Raw genomic sequence first — 22,749 nt, 5'->3', positions numbered from 1 at the left:
GCAAAAATGAACAAACCTTTTGGAATCTCTAAATGAAAGAAAGACAGGTTGTTTTTTTTTTAATGTTTATTTATTTTTGAGAGAGAGACAGAGCATGAACAGGGGAGGAGTAGAGAGAGAGGGAGACACAGAATCTGAAACAGGCTCCAGGCTCTGAGCTGTCAACACAGAACCCGACGCGGGGCTCGAACTCACAGACTGTGAGATCATGACCTGAGCTGAAGTCGGACACTTAACCGACCAAGCCACCCAGGCGCCCTGAAAGAAAGACAGTTTTATTTGAGCCCAAGTTAGGACAACTTTCTAGGAAACACAATCTTCACAGGGAAGAAAGTGCTCTAGAGAATGAACAGTTTTTATAGGTTATATACTTTTTTACACATTGTAAAATCTCAAAAAATTATAGATTCACTTATAGGTAGGAATCATGAGTTTTAATGTCAAGGAACTCAGGAAGTAGCATCCATATCTCAAGGACAAGATGGTTTTCCTTTAGGCCACTCGTTTACAAGCTTGGTGGGCCAAATATCAGGCTTTGGTTTAAACAAACTTTAGGTACATTCATGTTGACCTAGAAAAAATTCTAAGATGGCCACTCTTATAGTCAGGCCTTTAGAGAGTTCTTCTCTCATCAGAATGAATGTGTAGACTCCTTTAAATGTGAAAATGTAATTTTTACATTCTCCCCTTTCTGCATAAGACAAATGGAATTCAAATGTGAATTCAAACATCCTGTGAAGATTTGAGAATTAGGCCACCAGCCATACTTACTTTCCCAGTTCTCAAGGAAAGACAGATTCATTTTTTAGTTGCTGATGATCAGGGTTCTGGGTTTCAGGGACTACCTAGAAAGAGGCAACAATTTGAAAGATAGAACCTGAGGGAAATGAAAAGAAAAGGGGAAGGATTTCCTTAAGTCTAACAAGGAAAAGTAGCAAAGTGGGGTAGGATGCTCCAATGGTATAGATATATGGTTTTGTTTACAAGGGCCACCTGTCATGCCCTTCTTAAGAACAATCTCCATTAAAATCTGTTAAGAGGGTAGATCTTATGTTAGCTGTTCTTGTCAAAAAAATAATTAATTAAAATAATAATAATAATAATAAAGAGAACAGAAGGAAACTTAGAGGTGATGGTTATGTTTAATGCATAAGTTGAATGGTTTCATGGGCATATACTTATCTTTAAACTCATCACATTGTATGCATTAAATATGTACAGCATCATACATGTTGGTCACACCTCAAAAAAAAAAAAAAAAAACAGAGAACAATAATCATCATATGTGAAGACATATGTCCCAAGTCCAATTTAAGGAATTGTTCCAATGGTCTCTGATAACACAGTAAGTGGGCAACCTCTCTGTTCCTGAACCCTCAACAATGCCCAGGGCATATGGAAGTCCAAGGAAAGGTGTGGGGGAGGGAGGGGGTGCGGCTAGAAACATGGTTGAATGGAAATTTCTTGTATATACGTATACTTGTCAGAGAAGAATGAACTGAAAGATCCTGAAACCCACTAGGCTAAGGCAATATTAATAACAACATTTAACAGTAGGATTACTATGACCTGCTCAAAATTGATCAAAGACTACCACTGAGGTGGTAACTGAGGTATTCATTGATCAATTAAACTGATTAGATTTTCTTTCTTTTACTGCCTTTATATTATGGAGGGAAAAAAATCTCATACACCATATTTTTTGTCATTTTTATCATTAAGAAAATTTTATGACACATGATGTGTAGTTCACTGTTGAAATAATATGGTTGATGGAGATTAAATGACTAGGATGAAGGTTAATGGACAGGAGGGATCTGGGTGCTTGGAGTTGACAATATGCTCAAAGGAAAGAGGCAAAATAGCTGGGCCATATTTTCCTCCACGTTCAACATGAGACACCCGGGTTATCAAGGAGGTGGGAACCCAGAACAAAAGCCTCTTGGGAGGTCAGGGGGGTGCCTGGGTGGCTCAGTTGGTTAAGCATCCAACTTTGGCTCAGGTCATGATCTCACAGTTTGTGAATTCAAGACCCCCATCAGGCTCTCTGCTGTCAGCACAGAGCCTGCTTAGGATCCTCTGTCCCCCAATATCCCTGCCCCTCTCCTACTCACACACACATTCTCTCTCTCTCTCTCTCTCTCTCTCTCTCTCTCTCTCTGAAAAATAAATAAGCAGGAAAAAAAAAAAAAGCACTGTCTTGGGGGAAAAATATCATGCATCAGGCTGAAATGTCTCAGAAAAGAGGAGAAAAGACTTCCTCTAATGAACGTGAAACAACAAAAAGTAAGAGAAAGAAAGTCATAACACAAATAAGCATGGAGTTGAAACTACTAAGGACCAAGTACCTGCTCCTTTGCTCCAAACTCAAACAAAAATGACCTAAGAAACAAAGAACTAACAGAGTTTCTGAGATAGATTATCTTTCACCTGAATTCCAAGAGTCAAAGAGAATACTGAGCAGGTCAAAGCTTCGGAGAGTAAAGGGCTGCTTTGGGAGCCCAAAGTCTCCATTGCTCCTGCTAGAAATGGGTGGCCTCAGGAAGTCACAGGGCAGTGGAAAAGACACAATCATTGTTTACTTCTCAGATCATTGTTTTGCAAACTCCAGTTTACAAAATTGTTTTAAACATAAATGAAGCTCTGATATTACTTGTCCAAGTCTCCTGATGTGTTTTTAGATTTGATTTTAGACTTGAGAGATAGTTAGCAGTACAGCATAGCATCTCAAAGCCTGTAATATGAACTGTTTTAGGTAGGATCAAAAGTCACCTCGGGCATCTGTCCAATCCTAGTAGTTTTTTCTGTTGACTTCTTTAAAGTGTGTTATTTAGTAAAGTAATAGACAACAAAAGGAGAAAATTATAACACAAATAATCATGCTGTCAAACAGGGTACTTCCTGTCCTAGATCTCCAGAGTAAGGTTCTTTGGCATTTATTCAGGCCGATATTTGCCTCTATGGCTGCCTACTCCCACTCTGGTTCTAAGGGAAAAAGTGTAAAGTGTTGTATTAAACCATGGACTTTACTCCTTTGGGTCTCAGTTTCCTCATCTATAAATTAGGTGTGAAAACGCATCCCTGGCTACCTCACAAAATGGGTGTGAGAATTAAAAGGAGATAAATTTTACATTGTGACTTGAGGGAGCCCAATTAAAGGTATCCCTGTTTTCCTTAGTCATGTTATGAATAAAGAATAAAACGAAATAATCTGTCACATAGAGAACCACAATACCACTTTTATTAGTGATAAAGCTAATATTGAAAGAATGGCTTATATTTGCAAGTAAATAGAATTCCAAATATAGAACCCAAGAATTAAAAGGACTTACCCACCCAGGACTGGAATACTACAGCACCCCTCCATGTTCCCCCTTCCTCCCCTCCCAGTAAACACATGGAGTGGAGGAAAAGGACAATTTATGGTTCTAGTGGGTGGCTTTCTCCGAAGAGGAAGAAGGTATTGTTTAGATGAACATGGCCAGTTTACACTTACGAATCCTACCAATCTATTTGCTCATCCCTTTTTTTCTCCTCAGGAAAATCAAAACAAGGGACAGAAAGGACCCCTAGTGTCATACAAATAAAGATATCTTTATATGGAAGGGCACATCAGAAACAGAAAAAAAGCATTTCCTTCACCATCTCAACCAATTGATCTTATCATTCCCCCCCCACACACACATATTAATTATAAAGGTGTTAGAATATGGAATAAAAATACGAAGGAGTATTAAAGAAAAGTGGAAGCCAAAACACAGTAATCTAAATTTCTAATTTTCCCTTATGAGGGAATGGTAATTAAGACAGGGTAAACTACCTGCGATTATTCTATTATTTTATTTATTTATTTGGATAGGTTATTATTGGGCATTGTGGAATGAAGGACTCTAAGAAAGGGAACTATTTGAATGTTAAAGAGATGTGGCTTCATTTTACACACCAAATTAGTGAAACAGAGCCTCTGTTACAATTGCAAAAACAGCCTCATTATTTGCAACTATATTACATAAAGGATGTGTTTGAAATAAAATGACACAGTAAAGTATTTGTCACATCTTAATTATAACCATTATCATTATTGGGCTTGCTTTGTCATAATTAGGCATAAATGTGAGTAATTCACATAAGTTCTAGTGATCACTGTCCTAGACTCTAAGTCTAAAGTTCTCTCTTGGCCAGCAAGAGAGCAGATGCAGGATTAAAAGCGAGAGATGGCTAAGACAAAAGCCCCGAATAAGGGTCCTTGCCCCATTTTTATTAGGATCAGAAGGCTTACAAACATGGTGATGGACGTGCTGTGAACATCAACTCATGGACTTGAGAGAAATGGGGTCTTGAAGATATTCGGGGTTAGGACTCTGGGTAAATACAAAACAAAATCCTGGCACCAGGTGAGTTGGAAGGTTGTTCACAGCAAACAGGGGGCACCACCTCTGTTTGTCTTAGCTAGCCTAGGGGATGACACAGATAGGACATGTGACCTCAGGCTTAACAAGGCACTTTTTCTTTTGCTAATCAGCTCAGCTCTGGGCAACTTCCCCCACAGCCCAGTGCTCTATAGCCCTATTTACCTGTTTACCTAATTTGGTCCTTTCTTCCTGTGAAACCAGCTTTCTGCTATAGTACTAAATTGGGGGGGAACTTTGGCCCTGAATACCTAATCTTGTTTACCTCATATACCTTTGTGTTAGGGGTCTTGTCTCTCCCTCTCTATTCTGGGAGCCTTTGCCCCTCCCTACTTTATTTTGGGGGCCTAATCTTGTTTACCCAAGCTTGGGTGTGAGCATCATATGGCTTTGTAACTCTTTACGCCTTGTTAACCCATTGGTGCAAGCCCAGGGAATTTCTAAGCTTATTCCCCACAATCACTATATTTTTATGAAGTTAAATCTGATTTTTAGTTTTATCTCTTCTTACTCTGTCGGTTGTTATCATCTACTGTGGTAACAATAGTTCTTTATTATCATGGAGACAAAGCAAAGAGCATCATTAACTACTAGAATTCCCTCGACTCAGGTTCTTTACTCCCACAACTGCCTCAGCTTCTGTGCCCTTTCTCCTTTCTCTACTGTGGGAGGTGAACTTTTAAGAGGCCCTCAAGGATCTCCAACTTCTGGCATTCACATCCTTCTGAATCCTCTCCCCGCAAGTGTGGGCTGGTAACTTGTTCCTAATGGATAAAATACCAAAAGGGAAGTCATGTCACTTTCACAATTAGACTTCAATCTTGCCAGCAGGTACCTCTCTTGCTGGCACTTTCCCTTGCCGTCTTGTGTGCTTATTCTGTTGACACCAGTGCCATACTCTGAAATGTTCTATGGAGAAACCCAAAGACAGTGAGCCAAGGGAAGCCTTCAGCCAGCAGCTAAGGAGGAATCAAGGCCTCAGTCCAACAATCAGAGAGGAACGAAATCCTGCCAACAACCATGACAGTGAGCTTGAAAGGGATTCTTCCCAGCCAAGCCTTGAAATGCCTGCACCTTGATTGCAGCACTGTGAATGAATCTGAAGCACAGGTCACAATGTGGCACTGGCTTCCTCAGAGTAGCTAACATCTGCCCTGCCTACCTCACCTAAGACACTATTTGCAAAAGCACTTTTGTTAATTTCCAAAGAGGTGTATAAATTATATGAAACCAGGCGAAGATGCAATCATCTGTCCTGGAGAAATACAGACAAGGTGTAAACAGCCTAAACGAGAACTTAGCTTAGAGTTAATGAATCTGTGAACAAAGGAAAGTTGTGCAACTCTAACGAATCCAGTGGCATATACCATCTGTAAATACAGGGTCATATTTAAAGAAGCCCTCTGAAGTTGTAATGCCCCCGATTTCAAATCCGAGAGACCACCAAGGAGCCGATACCGATGCAAAAGCTTGAGGGTTTATTTGCAAGCTCGAGCTTGGGCCCAAGTATACCCGACACAGCGGAGCAGGGACTTGGACCCCTAGGTTAAGAGGCGTAGCAGTTTTATAGGGGTCAGTGGCCAATGAGATTGTAACACACACAGAAAGTTGCATAGTCATGTCAGTCCACACGCAGGTGGCCAACTGAATTACAATTTACCCTATAGTAACTGTTTGAACTAGCCTATCACTCTGGTCGGAATTGGTGCGTAAGTTTGGTGGGCAAAAGGCGGGGCTTAAGAATTGGTGCGAAAGTTTGGCGGGCAAAAGGCGGGGTTTACATTCTTTGGCTGTTAGAGGTTCTGCATTCCTAAATGAGCCGGTTTCCAGTAAGGGTGTGCTCAGCGGCTTGACTAGGGTGGGGGAGTGTCTTAAGCAATAAGTAGGTCATGTGGGGGTTATACATGAGATGGTGGGTGTAGCACAAAATGGAGTTAGTCTTGCTCTGCTTGTCCAGGGGTAGGGGATTTTTGTTAAATTCCTTGGGTCCCACAAAGTAGCCAAACATAATTGTTTCAGCCAAAAATAATTAATAAAAGATTGCATTCTTTACTCCAAATGCTGAGGAACATTAACAGGATGCAATGTATAACCCACATGGACTCTTAACTTCCTCCACTCTGCAACTACTTGCATCCTGAGAAAGTTCCAGAACTTCTCACACACTTAATTTCCAAACACTTTCTTCAGGCCTTGTTCTGAATAATTTTTATTTTCCCTCTCGCCAATGCCCCTGTTTTCTTTCTCAACAAGTAAGAATTCTTCTTCTTCTTTTTTTTTTTTTTTTTTTTTTTGGACTGTTTTATTTGTTTTGATGGGAAAGGAAGCAGAAAAGAGAAAGAAAACTGAACTAAAGAAAAGGAAGTTATCCTTAGCTACATGCTATCAATGAAATGTTAATAATTTTTATCATTGGAAACAAAACTGACACCTTTCCCTGCTTCCATTATGGGTAAGTGTGTACATCATGTCTTTCAGTCAGGGAGAAAGTTTGTGCCTGAGGATAAACTAAAACTAATAAACAAAAAAATAGGGATACCGTGTCTAAGTCTCGAAGCCTGAGCTTTCCTGTAAGTTACTAACTCACTTTTAAAATAACTTCATTTTTGTTGACTTTTGCAGATCTGATGTATGAAGCTATGTGACTGTGCTAGTTATTAAGTTATTCTCTCTCAGCTCCAAAGCACCCTTCTTTAAAAAAAAAAATTTTTTTTTAATGTTTATTTATTTTTGAGAGAGAGAAATAAACAGAGTGTGAGCAGGGGAGGGGCAGAGAGAAAGGGAGACTAAGAATCCAAAGCTCAGAGCTGTCAACACAGAGTCCGATGCAGGGCTTGAACCCATGAACCGTGAGATCATGACCTGAACTGAAGTCAGACACTTAACTGACTGAGCCATCCAGGCGCCCCAAAGTGCCATAACATTTTAGATTTTATCTTAGTATTTTTGAAGCAGAATATGAAACTGAAAAAACTTTGTTGTAGTTTAATAATGTGAGAATACACACATGCAAACATGTTTTGAAGCTAGAACTTCACAGACAGGTTATCTGTAAGTGCCTTGAGGCTAGGGACCAGACCTTGTATTTAGTTCAAGTTTCTGGAGTATTTCAGGATCTCAATATATATCTTTAAAAATACACACACAAAAAAATAATGTGCTCTCTCTTAAATGGGTCCTCTGATATGCCGCCCAGCAACTGATACAATGGCAGAAGTCCTAGATTTTCCTTTTATTTTTATAACTCTATCTTCTGGCTTCCTGTTTTAGACTGTATTTTCTTCCTTCACAGTATGCTCATTTTTTTTTTTTTTTTTTTTTTTTGTAGTAAGTCTCTTTCTTTTAATCCCTTGAGGAAAGTTTTACTATGTCTTCATTTTCGTCACAAAGAATTCACTTTTACCAAAGAATTTGAAAGCAATGTACTTTTTAAAAACATTTTTGTGGGGTCCCTGGGTGGCTCAGTCGGTTAAGCATCTGACTTCAGCTCAGGTCACGATCTTACACTCCGTGAGTGTGAGCCCTGTGTCAGGCTCTGTGCTGACAGCTCAGAGCCTGGAATCTGCTTCATGTTCTGTGTCTCCCTCTCTCTCTTCCCCTCCCCTGCTCATGCTCTCTTTCTGTCTCAAAAAAAAACAAAAACATTAAAAAAAATTTTTTTTAACATTTTCGTTATTGAGGTAAAATTTGAATAGGGTGAAATGCAGGTATCTTAAATGTATAATTTGATGGATGTTCTTAAATGCATAAACCAGGCTGCATTATGACTTTCCTGGGCCCTAGGTACTTTTGGATTCATGGGCTTCTTTCTTTATACAAAATGTTAAGAATTATATTTTACAATCATGTTGGTAGAACAAAAAATACAATCCAAGCTACACGCATTATTGCTATATTCATTTTATGTTTCTAACTTTAAAAGAAATTAAAATGAAAATATTTTCACGGCCCGTAAAAATCCTCTGAGTCCTAGGCACTGTACCTACTGTGCCTAATGTAGAAGTCAACACATCTGTGTAACCATCACCCTGATCAAGATATAGAATATTTCTGTCATCTCAGAAAGTTTTCTTGTGCTTCCTTCCATTTGGTCCCCACCCCCAAAGGCAACCATTCTTCTGATTTCTATCACCATATTCTTGAGCTTTATATAAATATAAACCACAGTTTGTACTCTTTTATATGTGGTTTCCTTCATCAAGAAATTTTTGTGATTCCTTTTTATTGCTGAGTAGTATTTCATTTCATAAGACACCATAATGTGTTTATCAATTCTCCTATAAGTGGACATTTGGGTTGTTTCTTGTTTGGGACTACCATGAATAAAATTGTTATGAACATTCTTGTATAAGTTTTTTTGTGGACATCAAGTTTTTGTTTTTCTTGAAAAATCACCTACGAATGGAAATACTGGGTCCTAGGAATGGAAAATACAGATGTATTATTTAATTTGTAAGAAACTGCCAAACTGATTTCCAAAGTAGTTTTACCTTTTTATGCTACCAGCAGCGATACGTGGGAGTCATGTTGCTCCATACCAACATTTGTTCATTTTAATTCTAGACATTTTTATGGGTGCAAAGTGGCACCATATTGTGCAATATTTTCCCTGAAAATTTTAAAGAGAAGTAATAAAAAATGAAGTTTGCGTTGCCCTGTCCAATGTTGAACTTGTAAAACACCCTTTAGACACGTTTTGTTCAAGATTCTTTTCACCAATACCTAATACCTAATGAGTCTCTCTTTTTCTTCTTAATTGTTATCCGTCAGTTCCTCCTCTAGATTTTGGCCGTAGTAATCATCAGATCATTGGCTATTTTAATGAAAACAGTTTCAGAAAAGTGGGTAGGGGCAAAATCTAGAGTGTAATTGTTCAGATGCTACATATTAAGCTGTCTTCATGTTTTCATAAAGAAAACAATCTGCTCACCACAGCAATAGTTAGCAATGTAAATTTTACAGATTATTTCCTAGAGGAGATAGATGAAGGTATTTATATTGCATAGCTCACAGACTTTTCTAGAAAATTCCTTGTTAGACTCCTCCCTAATCTCTCCCCCCCTCCCTCCCACTATCAGTTATCAGCCCTCCCTCTCTCTTATTCAATTTCTCTCCCTCGTCTGCATATTCCACTTCGTCATGAATACTGGCACTGTCTTCAGTTTGAGAAGGGTTGCCATTCATTATTGAGGAGAAAAACAAGCCGTAGACCAACTGCCTTCCTTTAGAAGACAATGAGGGATTATATAGGTTAAAAAAAAAAAAAAAAGTTCTGTAACATTGGTTTTCTTTTTTTTTTCTTTCTGAATTACCTTTGGTGCCTTGATTACTTAATATAAAAAACATTTTCTTCTATGTAATAATAGCAAAGTCATCAAGAAACAGTCCACCTGTCAGATTTCATAAAAAGATCTTGTCAAAACAAATATATATTTAAGTTAAAAAAAATAAAAACACTCTACCACCACTATTACCACAAATGCAAACCTCGCCGTTGGTGCTATAGTTTGGAAATCTGCTATAACATCATGTGCCCTTACCTCTACCCTGCACAATTATGAATGGCTGCTCTGTTGTACCATGACTGGGATGCATGGTTCTTTGGAATACATTGTATCTGTGCCCCCCAACAAAGCAGGAAAAGTAATAACTTTTATGGATGGCAAGGAGTCTTATAGTTTCCTCTTAAAATCTGTAGATGAGAAAATACACCTGGGTAGAATTTAAAATGACATAAAAAGAAAAGGTATTATTCTATGCAGAACAAAGGAGAGGCAGATTGGATTTAGCTGAACGCTATCTATTGCCTTGAGGATTATTTTTTATATTCATTTTACTACTTTATTCTTTTTTTGATCTCAAAAAAGTATGTGTGTGTGTCACCTTAATATTTTGGTTTTGAAATTGCTATTGTTTAGACTTGTACAAGTAGAAGTAAATCTTGAGTAATACAACAACGAATTTTTAGTTGAGTAATAAAAGCTATTCAATGGGTCCTTGGCATCCTGGGCATTTACTGTTTCCTCTCCTCTGTTATTAATGCTACATTTATTGAGCATTGAATATGAACGTGACAGGGATGGTACAGATCATAGTTCTTTTGAGTTCCCAGTTCTTTGTCTCGGTCTGAGTTTGACGACAAACCAGTAAACCACTTATTGCAATACAGTGTGTTAAATGGGAGGCACTTCACTCAAACTGGGGTCTGGTGCCTGGGATGAGAAGTATTAAGGAATGCTTTCAGTTTTTATGGTCCAGGAAAGATGATTAGAGAGAAAGAGAGAGAGAGCATCAAAGTCTTAAATGATGGATGGATTTTTTTCTAAATATCTGAACTTTGCTCCCTAATCATTGATTGACTGATCCATTTCTTCCTGATGGAATTATAAGGTATGTTAAATTACTGTTACATATTATAATGTTTGTTTACACAAATGGGAGTTTCCTGTTCAGTTCCATTCATTTTTGCATTCTTATGCTGTGTCTAAACTTTTAATTAGCACAGTTTTTTCATGTTTTGATATCTGGGAGGCCTAGTCCCCCTAAATGTTCTTCTTTATAACATTTTCCTTGCCATTCTTACCAGTTCTTTCACATGAATTGTAGAATTGTTTTGTCAAGGCACTCTCCTCCCCAAACAGTTTTGTGGGGAACTGAATAAGGGTTACATTAAATCCACATGTTAATGTGGGCTGAATTGACATGTTTCTACTCTTCAGTCTTTTCAGGATCGGATTTTTTTTTTTTTTTTAATAAGAAGCAAAGATTTATTCGCATTATCTTAGAAAATTAGGGGTTTATCATAAGAAGTAATGGAGACATTTGTTTATATTCTGTATATATTTCTGAAGTTTGCTGTTTTCCTCCTCATGGCACATTCTTTTTTTTTTTTTTTTTTAACTTATCTATGATATTTTAGATATTTTGGTTGCTATCATGAATAGGATTACTTTTCCTTTATATTTCCTTATAGAGGAAAGGTATTTTTTAAGCTTTTATTTTATTCAGCCACTTTACCAGGCTTCTTTTTTTTTCTTTCTTTCTTTCTTTCTTTCTTTCTTTCTTTCTTTCTTTTTTTTTTTTTAGTTTATTTATTTATTTTTGAGGGGGGTGGGCAGAGAGAGAGGGAGAGAGAATCCCAAGCAGGCTCCACACTGTCAGGTACAGCCCAAAGTGGGGCTGTATCTCAGGAACCTTTAGGTCATGACCTGAGCTGAAATCAAGAGTTAGATGTTTAACCGACTGAGCCACCCAGGCACCCCAAGTCCTGTTATTTCTAGAAGTTTTCCCATGGATTCTTTTTGAGCTTCTATGTAAACAAAATCATTTTCAAATAATGACTATTTAGACTCTTTTCATTAAGTTGTTTTCAAACCAATCACTGTGGAGGCAGCATGAAAGATGGGAAAGGAGAAGTGAAGGCATGGAAATCAGATAAGAAATTATGGTGATCAGGGGGCACCTGGGTGGCTCAGCCAATGAAGCCTCTGGTTCTTGATTTCAGCTCAGGTCATGATCTCACGGTTCATGAGTTCCAGCTCTGCATTGGGCTCCGCACTGTCAGTGCAGAGCCTGTTTGGGATTCTCTCTCTCTCTGCTCCTCCCCCACTTGCACTTGCTTGCTGTCCCTCTCTCTCCCTCCCTCTCAAAGCAAATTTTTAAAAAATTTAACAAAAAGAATGAAATTATGGTGATCAGGAACTGACGCAGATTGATAAGGGTTGAATGGAGAGGATGGATTAAGAGAAAATCAGAAGGTAGAAAGTGCAGGACTCAGTGATTTGGGGTAAGGGAGTAGGAGGATGACTTCCAGACTTCAGCCTTGACTCTGTAGAAATAGAATTACACAAATTTTTTGTGGAAAAGAATAGAGTTACTCGGTTAGCAGTTTATTGCGTGTTTATGAGTAAAAATAAGGATACCAGAATTTCTGGGCTACATAGGCTGGGGCATAGTTTGGGAACAGTAAAGTAGGTAAGCCAGGTGTCCTTGTTCTTGCAGCAGCTTGATGGGCCCTTGCATTTATGGTAACGGCTTCTCTCTGTTTCTGTGTTATTACTACCAACTATCGCACCCTCTGCCTCAGGTCTACTACTTATTCATAGTTTCTGTTTACTCACGGCTTCCGTGTACTGTATTCTGAGTGTCTTTGAATTCTGTTCCTGCTACCATCTGCTTGGCTCTTTCCTCAGACCTACAGTTTAAATGTCCTAGGAAGAGAATTGCTCTAACCAAACATTGTCCCTATTATAATTGAGTTTTCCTATCAGGGCACTTAATAGGCAGCTGATCGGTTTCTGGAATGGCTGCCTCCAGGCAGGTGTTCGCTCTTCGTCCAATCGGCTGAGGCAACCTTTGGATAAGGGAAACACCTAGGACTTCTACAGTCAGCAAGATCTTTGGGGGAAGGGGCTCACCATCACCAACATAGAAGAGGCCTGTGGACATAATCACAGGCTATGGCTTACTCTACCTGCTACTACACTACAGAAGGAAGAATGGGTTGGGGAAGGGAGAGGGAGGGGTAGTCACAAGTTAGGTTTTGGTCATGTTTCATTAGAGGGGCTTATAGTATATCTCCATAGATATGTCCTGTGGGCTGTGGATAACTCTGGCCTGAAGTTTGGGACCTTCGGAAGCATTTTTCAGGATTTTTCAGCAGGTGCTACTACTCTCTTGTAGTACCTGCTGTATTATAATAAGTAATTAACTTGTTTCAAAATACCGGATTATTAGCTCCTTGAAGCCAAGGATTTGGTCTTTTTCATCTTTATATCCTCAGCGCCGGACACATAGTAAATGCTTAATAATTATATGTTGAACGAATGCATAGTTGTGATTTAGAACCTGAACATTAGGGACGTTTCCAAGTAGACTGATAATACGATCATAACATCATGGTATTTTCCCCTATTTCGTACTTGAAAAATAAGAGAAGGGAAAAGAAACTTTTTACCTTTTGATATCTTTCAGTACGTATCAACAATTTATATAATCTTAGTTCAATGAATATCTTAACATATCATCTTCCATATTGTGTTTTTTTCTGTTTAGCATTCTTATGTACATGGATTTCCAGTGAGGTATCCATATAGTAGATATTTTTATGAACTTCCATTGTTTTGATATATCACTCTACTCAACCATGCCCCAGTTGTTGGATGTTGATAGTACAGTGTCAATCAACATAAGACTGGCGTAGGTGTATAAATTAACTTTAATCTCAATATAGAGGTTTTAATGTTTAAAGTCCCTCCACACTCCCTAGATAGCTACACAAGAATTCCAAATATCTTACTGAAATATACACAAGGGTTTATTAATTAGTTGAGGAATATGAGAAACGATTTTTTTTAGATACAATTTTTTATTGGTCAAGTAAGTGAGTGGTGTTCAAGATAGGCTGTGTATACATCATGGCCTTTCAACAAGGTGTAAGAATCCAGGAGGGCCACAGGTTTTTACCTTTGATTTAGTGCCTGAGGTCTAGGGCTTTGTTTTATCTGGCCACTATCTCCTCGTGAAAGATTTTGTTTCCTAATAACTAGAGGATTAACTGTGTAGCTCCTGAGCCCGCTCACAGTGAACTTCTGTTGCATTCAGAGTGCCTGAAGCCAGAAATTGTGGTCTGACCTAAGTTTGTAACAACCAGCTACATGACTGCTTTTGTGTTTGCTTGCTTACAAAAGTAATTTGGCAGAACTTAAGGTTTGCTTTTATTTTAACGTATCACCTGGAAGCCTGGTTGTGTGAGAGAGGCCCATGGATGCTCCACCTTTAATCATCCGACATCTAATGACCTGATTTTAACCTGACAAGTGTTGAACAAATGGGCTTACATTGGTTCACGATAGACTACTTGCAAATGTTCCCTGTCATAAATAAGTGACAAGAATGAGATTTTTAAATAGGAAAGTACAATCCCCTGAGATTAAAGTATATAAATCCCCTGAGATAAAGCATATAAGTAAACTGAGGGCCTCTAAAGGTGAAGTGATTTGTTTAAGACCTAAACAATTGTTAGGACAGGGCTGAGGCTAAACCCCAGTATCTTGTAGCCTGGAATGGTGAAAACACGTCTCTCCACTTTTCCAGGGACATCCAAGTTTTCCCAATAATGGGCTACATGGTGATGGTGAAGGCTCTATGAGGTTTTGTTGATTAAAATTTGTGTAAAAAAAAGTCCAAAGTTGGTATATGAGGACCGGAGTTTTTTGGAAGCTTCATGTGCATTGTTTGCAGGTTTCATTTATGCTTGTTTTTCTTTTCAAGTTTATTAACCTTTACAACCCCAGTTTCATGATCTAATTTTTACAAGGTTAAACTGGAACATATTAAACTTATATAATTATGTTCAGCTTCACTTATAGTTACGAATCAGTCCAGACTGCTACCATGACTCCTAGCTCCCATCAGTTATACAACGGTTAATATCCTCAGTGATGTATAGATTCATATAAGTTACTTCACTAGACAATTGTAGAGGCCTCAAGTATTTCAGAGAAGTCACAGATTATATACCATGCTCACTTTTATAATATATCCAATAGTTATATCCTAGCTGCATCCTAATGGGACATTTTTTCAAGCTGGCTTCCTTCATTAGTCTGGCTGATCTTGGGTAAATCATTTAACCTCTCCAGACCTTCTATTGTGAGAATCGAGGTATAAAATCTCTAAAAACAATTCTCATCTCAAGACTGCCCTTCATTTTTCACAACTTGGGTGCCTCTTAACATTCATATTTACTTCCAAAGTGTACTCTAGACCCCTGCCTTTTTTTACAACTTAGATTGGGTATTTTAGAAGGAAACCTTCCCGTCCCTTGAGACTAGAACCAACCTTCAGAAGCCTTAACCTCCCCAAAATCAAAGGTAAATCTTAAGAAAAAGGAAACTCTCCTTTCTTACCCAACCTCAAAATGCACTTTTTCTCTACTCATACCTGATGTCCCACACTCTTCAGTTTTCCTGAAATTATAATGTTTTTCTCTTCTGGACAAAACACCATTCCCTGTAAATGTTGTATTTTCTGGGGCACCTGGGTGGCTTAGTCAGTTAAGTGTCTGATTCTCGATTTCAGCTCAGGCCATGATCTCACAGTTCTTGAGTTCAAGACCCATGTCAGGTTCTGCACTGACAGTGCAGAGCCTGCTTAGGATTTTCTCTCTCCCTCTCTCTTTGCCCCTACCCTGCTCATGCATGCATGTGCTCGCTCTCTCTCTCAAAATAAATAAAAATAAATAAATAAATGTATTTTCTACTTCTAAGAAAGGAAGAAGATATTAGCCAGCTCCCATTCATGACCCAAAGGATAGGTTTTTTCCAAACTCCAACCAACTTTAATATTTTTTCTTACTAGTTTTTCCTCACTCCTGTTCTATTTAATTAAATTTCTCTTCTTTTGTTTCATTATAAAAATAATCAGCAATCACTGTAGAAAATTTGGAAATTACATAAAATTACCAAAAAGCAGGGTGAAACCAGTGTTAATCTACCTACCCACAGAGAGTCACTGACCACATTTTGACTGTTTCTTTTAGTCTTTTTTGCTTCTTTTTGTGACCTCTCATTTTATCCACCCAGTTGTCTTTCCCTATATGCCTTCACAGTCGGAGAATTCTCAACCTACCCAAACCACCAGACTAAAAGATCCAAGAACTTGAAAAGGAAATTGAGTTCTGGAATATGCACAACAGTCCCCTCTTTTTCAGACCATTTCCTCCCCAATTTTTGAAATTATAAACATTTTCAAACACACACAAGAAAGTTGAAATAAAATTAAATCCTGAATGCCTATCACCTAAGTTCAATAATTTTTAACATACTACAATTTTATTTTATCTCTATGATCTACACATACCTTTTCTCTTCTGAATTATTTGAATGTAAGGAGGCAGACCTCATGGCACTTTATCTCTAAACACTTCAGCAAGCATCTTCTAAGAATAAGACATTTTTTAGATAATGACCACACCATTACTGCCCTAAAATTTTTATTTTTCAATGTTTATTTATGTATTTAGGAGGGGGAAAGGCAGAGAGCGAGAATCCCCATCCCCTGCGTCATTAGCCCAGAGCCCGATGGTGGCTTCATCTCATGAACCGTGAGATAATGACCTGTGTCTAAATCAAGACATGGAAGCTTAACCAACTGAGCCACTCAGCCACCCCTGCCCTTAAATCATTAAGAATATTTTCACAATATCATCTAGTATCCAGTCCCTATTCAAATTTCCCCCATTATCCCAAGAAGGCGTTTGTTGCTTTCTTTTGAACTAAGATTCAGTCACATATTGGCATACAATAGTCTCCCCTTATCTTTAGGGAATATATTCCAAGACCCCCAGTGGATGCCTGACATTGCAGATAGTACTGAACTCTACACAGGCTGGGGTTTTTTCCTATACATACATACCTATGGTAAAGTTTAGTTTATTCACCAGGCACAGTCACAGATAAACAATAACTAATAATAAAATAGAGCAAGTATAACAATAGACTGTAATGAGAGTGTCGTGAAATGGTCTTTCTTTCTCTCAAAGAATCTTACTACACTGCACTCACCCTTCTTAGGATGTGAGACAATAAAATGCCTACGTGATGTGATGAGGTGGGGTGAATGACTAGGCACTGTGACAGAGCTTTAGGCTACTGTTGACCTTATGATCAGTCAGAGGGAGGCTCATCTGCTTCTGGAGTGCTGTGAACTGCGGGTAAATTAAACTGTGTAAAGCAAAGCCACAAATAAAGAGGGACTTTTGTACTGTATTTATTTATCTCTTCAGGATCTTTTAATCTAGAATGATCTCTCCTCCTTTATTATTTGTTCAAATGAGCTTTACTTTTTGAAGTCAGACCATGTTTTACCACCATGTTTTAAACTTATTCCCACTTCAGAATTAGCACAATGCACTGTCTTTCACTTGTACAATTCCAATTACCTCCCCACTCAAGTTTTGACTCCAGTCTATCCAATACGTGTTGTTGATGAGATTATTTTCTTACAGAGCATCCTATGTCACCTTCAGTTTCAAGCCCAGTCATTCAGAGTCCTGCATCCACCATAGAAGCATGACTTGAACTGGGCCAATTAGAGTGAATCTCAGGATTTTTTTTTTTTTTTTTTACTTTTTTTCAAGTTTTTTTTTTTTTTTTTTCATTTATTTTTAGAGAGCAATAGAGAGAATGAGCAAGAGAGGGGCAGACAGAGAGGGAGAGAGACTCTCAAGCAGACTCTGCACTGTCAGCTCAAAACCCGATGTGGGACTTGAACTCATGAACTGTGAGATCATGACCTGAGCCAAAACCAACACTCAGACACTTAACTGAATGAGCCACCCAGATGCCTATCAAGATTTTGATGGAAATGACCAGAAACTACTCTTACTGTTCTTGCTAGACTTTGAACTTGAGAGCTTTTGAGGCTAGAGGACCCACAACAAACTTGCCACCATTAGGGGAGAGACTCAAGTTGCTGTGGCTGCGCTTAGAGCCAAAGGCAGAGCAGAGAAGTAGAAATAAAGCCTGGTCATAACTGGAGGCCTGAATCTAGCTATGTAGAAGTCAGAGCTACCTCCTGGACTTTTTAGTAACGTGAGCCAATAAATTCCCCTTTCTTGGCAAGCTAGTTCACGTTGGATTTCCTGTCACTTAACCACCCAAAGAGTCCCAGCAGATACATGCTTTACAAATGCACTTTCACAATAATCACTGATTCTTAGCAACTCTTTGAACTTGAGCCTCAGAAAAGTTTAAGAACTCTTGAAATGGAATACTGTTGTATGGTGGAACTGGGATGACACATAAATTTTGTGAATCAATAGCCATTCATTTTCTGCGTGCATTCTCTTCCTGTAAATTATTCAAAAAGGTCACGCAATCACATGGTTCGAAACTCACAATACATAAAAAGGTTAACAATGTCTCTCATCTGCTCTGTTCCCAGCACCCTCCTCCCCATGGGGGGTTTCTTGGGTATATCTCCAGAATATGTCGTTTTCCATATTCCCTTTTTTACACAAAAGAATGGATATAACACACGGTGTTGCAAACTTTCTTTAAATTAACATATATTGAAAATCTTGCTATATCAGTAACAATAACAAAAGAATACACTTACATAGTGCTTACTTTGTGTCGGGCACTGTTTCCGAATGCTTTACATAAATTAACTATTTATTTAACCATCACAACAATTCTGCTGATAGGTAGTGTTTTAAAGATGAGGAAATACAGATACAGAAAAGTAAGTAGGGGGCACCTGGGTGGCTCAATCGGTTAAGTGATCGACTCCTGGTTTTGGCTCAAGTCATGATCTGGTTTTGTGAGTTCAAGCCCTGAGCAGGGCTCAGTGCTGACAGCATGAAGCCTGCTTGGGATTTTCCCTCTCCCTCTGTCTCTGCCCCTCCCCAACTCGTGTTGTCTCTGTCTCTCTCAAAATAAATAAACTAAAAAAAGAAGAAAAAAAGAAAAAAGAAAAGAAATGTAAGTAGTGGAGCCAGGATGTGAAACCAGGCAGTCTGACTCCAGAATTCAGGCGCTAAATCACTATTCCAAACTGACTGACAATATTGTTTAGTGAATAGAGAGCTCTTTGTTCTTTCTTTTTTCTTTTGCACTCACATAGTATTCTTTTGTGCGGATGTAACATATGGACATATATATGGGTCATTGCCAACAAGTTTCTATTTCAAAAAATTATGCAATGCATAACCTTATACACACATCATTTCATACGCAGGTATAACCCTCAGTAGATAACCAGAGCTGTAACTTCTGGGTAAAAGGGTATACGCATGTGCAGTTTTGACAGATATTATCCAGCAGCTCTTCATATGAGTTATAACAATTACAACGATGTAAATTTATACTTCGCTACAGTGCCTGTGTCCCCATTGCTTTGGTATTACATGATTTTGTCGAACTTTTAGATTTTTACCAATCTAATAAACAATAAACGATAGTATCTCAGTGTCATTTTAAAAATTCTCTTTTCAGTAAAGACAAGTGAACAGATCACAGGTGTAGAGAGTTTCACAAAAGAACATCTGCAGAACCAATTTAAGAAACGGAACTCCTCCTCCCATCCACATATAATCACTGCATTGGCTTCTAACAGCACAGATTTGTTTTGCCTTTTTCAAAACTTTATGTAAATTGAGTCACATAGTTTTTACTATTTTGTGTTGGCTTTTTTTGCTTAAAATGATGTTTGTGAAATTTCTCCATATTGTTGCATATAGTTTCAGCTCATTTGTCCTCATTGCTATATATGCAGTATTTCATTGTGGAAATATATCACAAATTGATTGTCTATCCTACTGTTTATGGAAATTAGGTGGTTTCCAATTTAGAGCCATTAAAAATATTCTCATACTTTTATTTGTTGAATGGAGATCCACACTTGGGCTGGATATATATCTAGGGTTGTGTTTGCTTGGTCATAGAATATGTATACATTGAGCTTTGGTAGATGCTGCCAAAGAGTTTTTCAAAATGGTTGGATCAGTTTATGCTCCCACCAGTAGTATGTGAGAGTTCCAGTTGTTCTACTTCTTTACTAACAGTTGTTAGTGTTAGTCTTTTTCTATTTTAACCATTTTTGTGGATATGTGGGTGTTTGCATTTCTCTGATAACTAACGACACTGAGTACTTTTTCTTAATGTTTATTGGCCATCACAATGTTGCTTGTCGTGAAATATCTGTTCAGTAATTTTGCCTATTTTTTCATTGTATTTTCTGTCTTTTCCTATTGACTTGCAAGAGTCCTTTATATACCTTTGATGAGAATCCTTTGCGAAATGTATTACAGTTATCTTCTACTCTGTGGATTGCCTTTTCATTCTCTCAGTGGTGTCTTTTAATGAACAGAAGTTCTTACTTTTAATATATATATAATATATTATATATATACATATATTATATATATATATATATATACATATATTATATATATATCTCTATATATTTATATTCTATATGGATTGTGAAATGACCTAGAATAATTCATTGAAAAGACCAGTCTTTCTGTACTGCACCGAAGTATCAGCTCTGTCAAAAACCAGGTCACCATTTATATGTAAGTCTGTCTCTGAATTATATTTTATTACAGTTGTCTGTATGTCTTTCCTAGTGTGAGTATAATAATGTTGTAATTACTGTAGCTTTGTAGTAGATTTTATCTATTATAAATATGCCTAGGTATGTAACTACCACAAATTTGTTCTTCATGATTACCTCATATATTTTCATATAAATTAAAATTTTTTTTAACGTTTATTCATTTTTAAGAGACAGAGGGAGACCGAGGGTGAGCAGGGGAGGGACAGAGAGAGAGGGAGACACAGAATCCAAAGCAGGCTCCAGGCTCTGAGCTGTCAGCACAGAGCCCGACACCCGACATGGGTTTGAACTCACAGATGGTGAGATCATGTCTTGAGCTGAAGTTGGCCACTTCACTGACTGAGCCAACCAGGCGCCCCATTTTCATACAAATTTTAGAGTGAGCTTGTGAATTTCCACAAAAAATGTGACTTTTTAAAAAAAAAGATTACAATTGCGCTGAACTCATGAGTGCAAATAGAGTTGATATCTTTAAAATATTTATTTATAATCTGTGAACATGATGTAACCCTCCATTTATCTAGGTTTTCTTTAATTTAACTCAATAATGTTTTATAGTTTCATCTAGAGCTTTTGTATATCTTTTACTAGATTTATTGGTGGTTATTTTATGGGTTTGATGCTATTATAAATAATACTTTTTTTTTTTAATGTTCATTTATTTTTGAGACAGAAAAAGACAGAGCATGAGCAGTGGAGGGGCAGAGAGAGAGGGAGACACAAAGTCCAAAGCAGGCTCCAGGCTCTGAACTGTCAGCACAGAGACTGATGCAGGGCTTGAACCCACAAACCGTAAGTTCATGATCTGAGCCGAAGTCAGACACTTAAACCGACTGAGACACCCAGGCACTCCAACACTGTGTTTTTAAGTCCAATTTTTATTTATTTGAAGCTTGAACATAAAAATATAATTGATTTTTAGAGTATTATCCTTGTGTCAGTGATCTTGATTAATTTATATATTAATTCTAATAGTTTGTCCATTCAACAGTAAATGGACATTTGTGCTCTTTCCATAGTTTGGCTATTGCTGATAGTGCTGCTATAAACATCAGGGTGCTTGTGCCCCTTCGAATCAGCATTTTTGCATCCTTTGGGTAAATACCTCGTAGTGCAATTACTGGATCATAGGGTAGTTCTACTTTTAACTTTTTGAAGAACTTTTGTACTGTTTTCCAGAGTGGCTGCACCAGTTTACATTCCCACTAATCGTGTGAGACGGTTCCCCTTACACATCCTTGCCAACATCTGTTGTTTCTGAGCTGTTAATTTCAGCTATTTTGACAGATGTGAGGTGGTATCTCATTGTAGTTTTGATTTGTATTTCTCTAATGATGAGTGATGTTGAGCATCTTTTTATGTGTCTGTTGGTCGTCTGGATGTCCCTTGGAAAAAAATGTCTATTCGTTTCTTCTGCCCATTTCTTCACTGGATTGTTTATTTATTTATTTTGGTGGGGGGTGTTGAGTCTTATAAGTTCCTTATAGATTTTGGATACTAACCCATTATCACATACGTTATTTGCAAATATCTTCTTACCTTCCATAGCCTGCTTTTAGTTTTCTTGATTGTTTCCTTTGCTGTCCACAAGAGTTTTATCTTGATGAGGTCACAACAGTTCATTTTGCTTTTGTTTCCCTTGGCTCCAGAGATGTGTCTAGTTAAGAAGTTGCTATGGTTGAGGTCAAAGAGGTTGCCGACTACATTCTCCTTTAGGATTTTGATGGTTTCCTGTCTCACATTTAGGTTTTTTTTTTTTTTTTTAATTTTTTTTAATTAATGTTTTTTATTTATTTTTGAGACAGAGAGAGACAGAGTGGGGGGGGGGGGGGGGAGGGAAGGCCGAGAGAGAGGGAGACACAGAATCCAAAGCAGGCTCCAGGCTCCGAGCTGACAGCACAGAGCCCGATGCGGGGCTCAAACCCATGAACTATGAGATCATGACCTGAGCCGAAGTCGATGCTTAACCAACTGAGCCACCCAGGCGCCCCTCACATTTAGGTTTTTCATCCATTTTGAATTTATATTTGTGTATAGTGTAAGAAAGTGGTCCAGTTTCATTCTTTTGCAGGTCGCTGTCTAGTTTTTGCAATAGCATTTATGTTGAAGAGACTGTTTTTTTTTTTCCATTGGATATTCTTTCCTGCTTTATTGAAGATTATCGCCTATAGAACCATATAGTTGTAGGTCCATTTCTGGGTTTCTATTCTGTTCC

At 38.0% G+C, this 22,749-nt stretch overlaps 1 long non-coding RNA gene across 1 annotated transcript; it reads right to left on the bottom strand.

The window, feature by feature from the left end:
* Positions 1-4,939: 4,939 nt before the first annotated feature.
* Positions 4,940-22,264, bottom strand: LOC144615666 (uncharacterized). Its single transcript, XR_013554071.1, has 3 exons — positions 22,074-22,264; positions 16,272-16,350; positions 4,940-5,173 (listed from the first exon to the last, which is right to left on the bottom strand). It is a non-coding gene; the product is annotated as an uncharacterized LOC144615666 (long non-coding RNA).
* Positions 22,265-22,749: the final 485 nt, after the last annotated feature.

The sequence above is a fragment of the Panthera onca genome, chromosome A1 (assembly GCF_046562875.1).
Source record: "Panthera onca isolate mPanOnc1 chromosome A1, mPanOnc1 haplotype 2, whole genome shotgun sequence".
In the NCBI taxonomy this organism is placed as follows: Eukaryota; Metazoa; Chordata; class Mammalia; order Carnivora; family Felidae; genus Panthera; species Panthera onca.
This window is presented reverse-complemented; position numbering and strand designations above follow the sequence as displayed.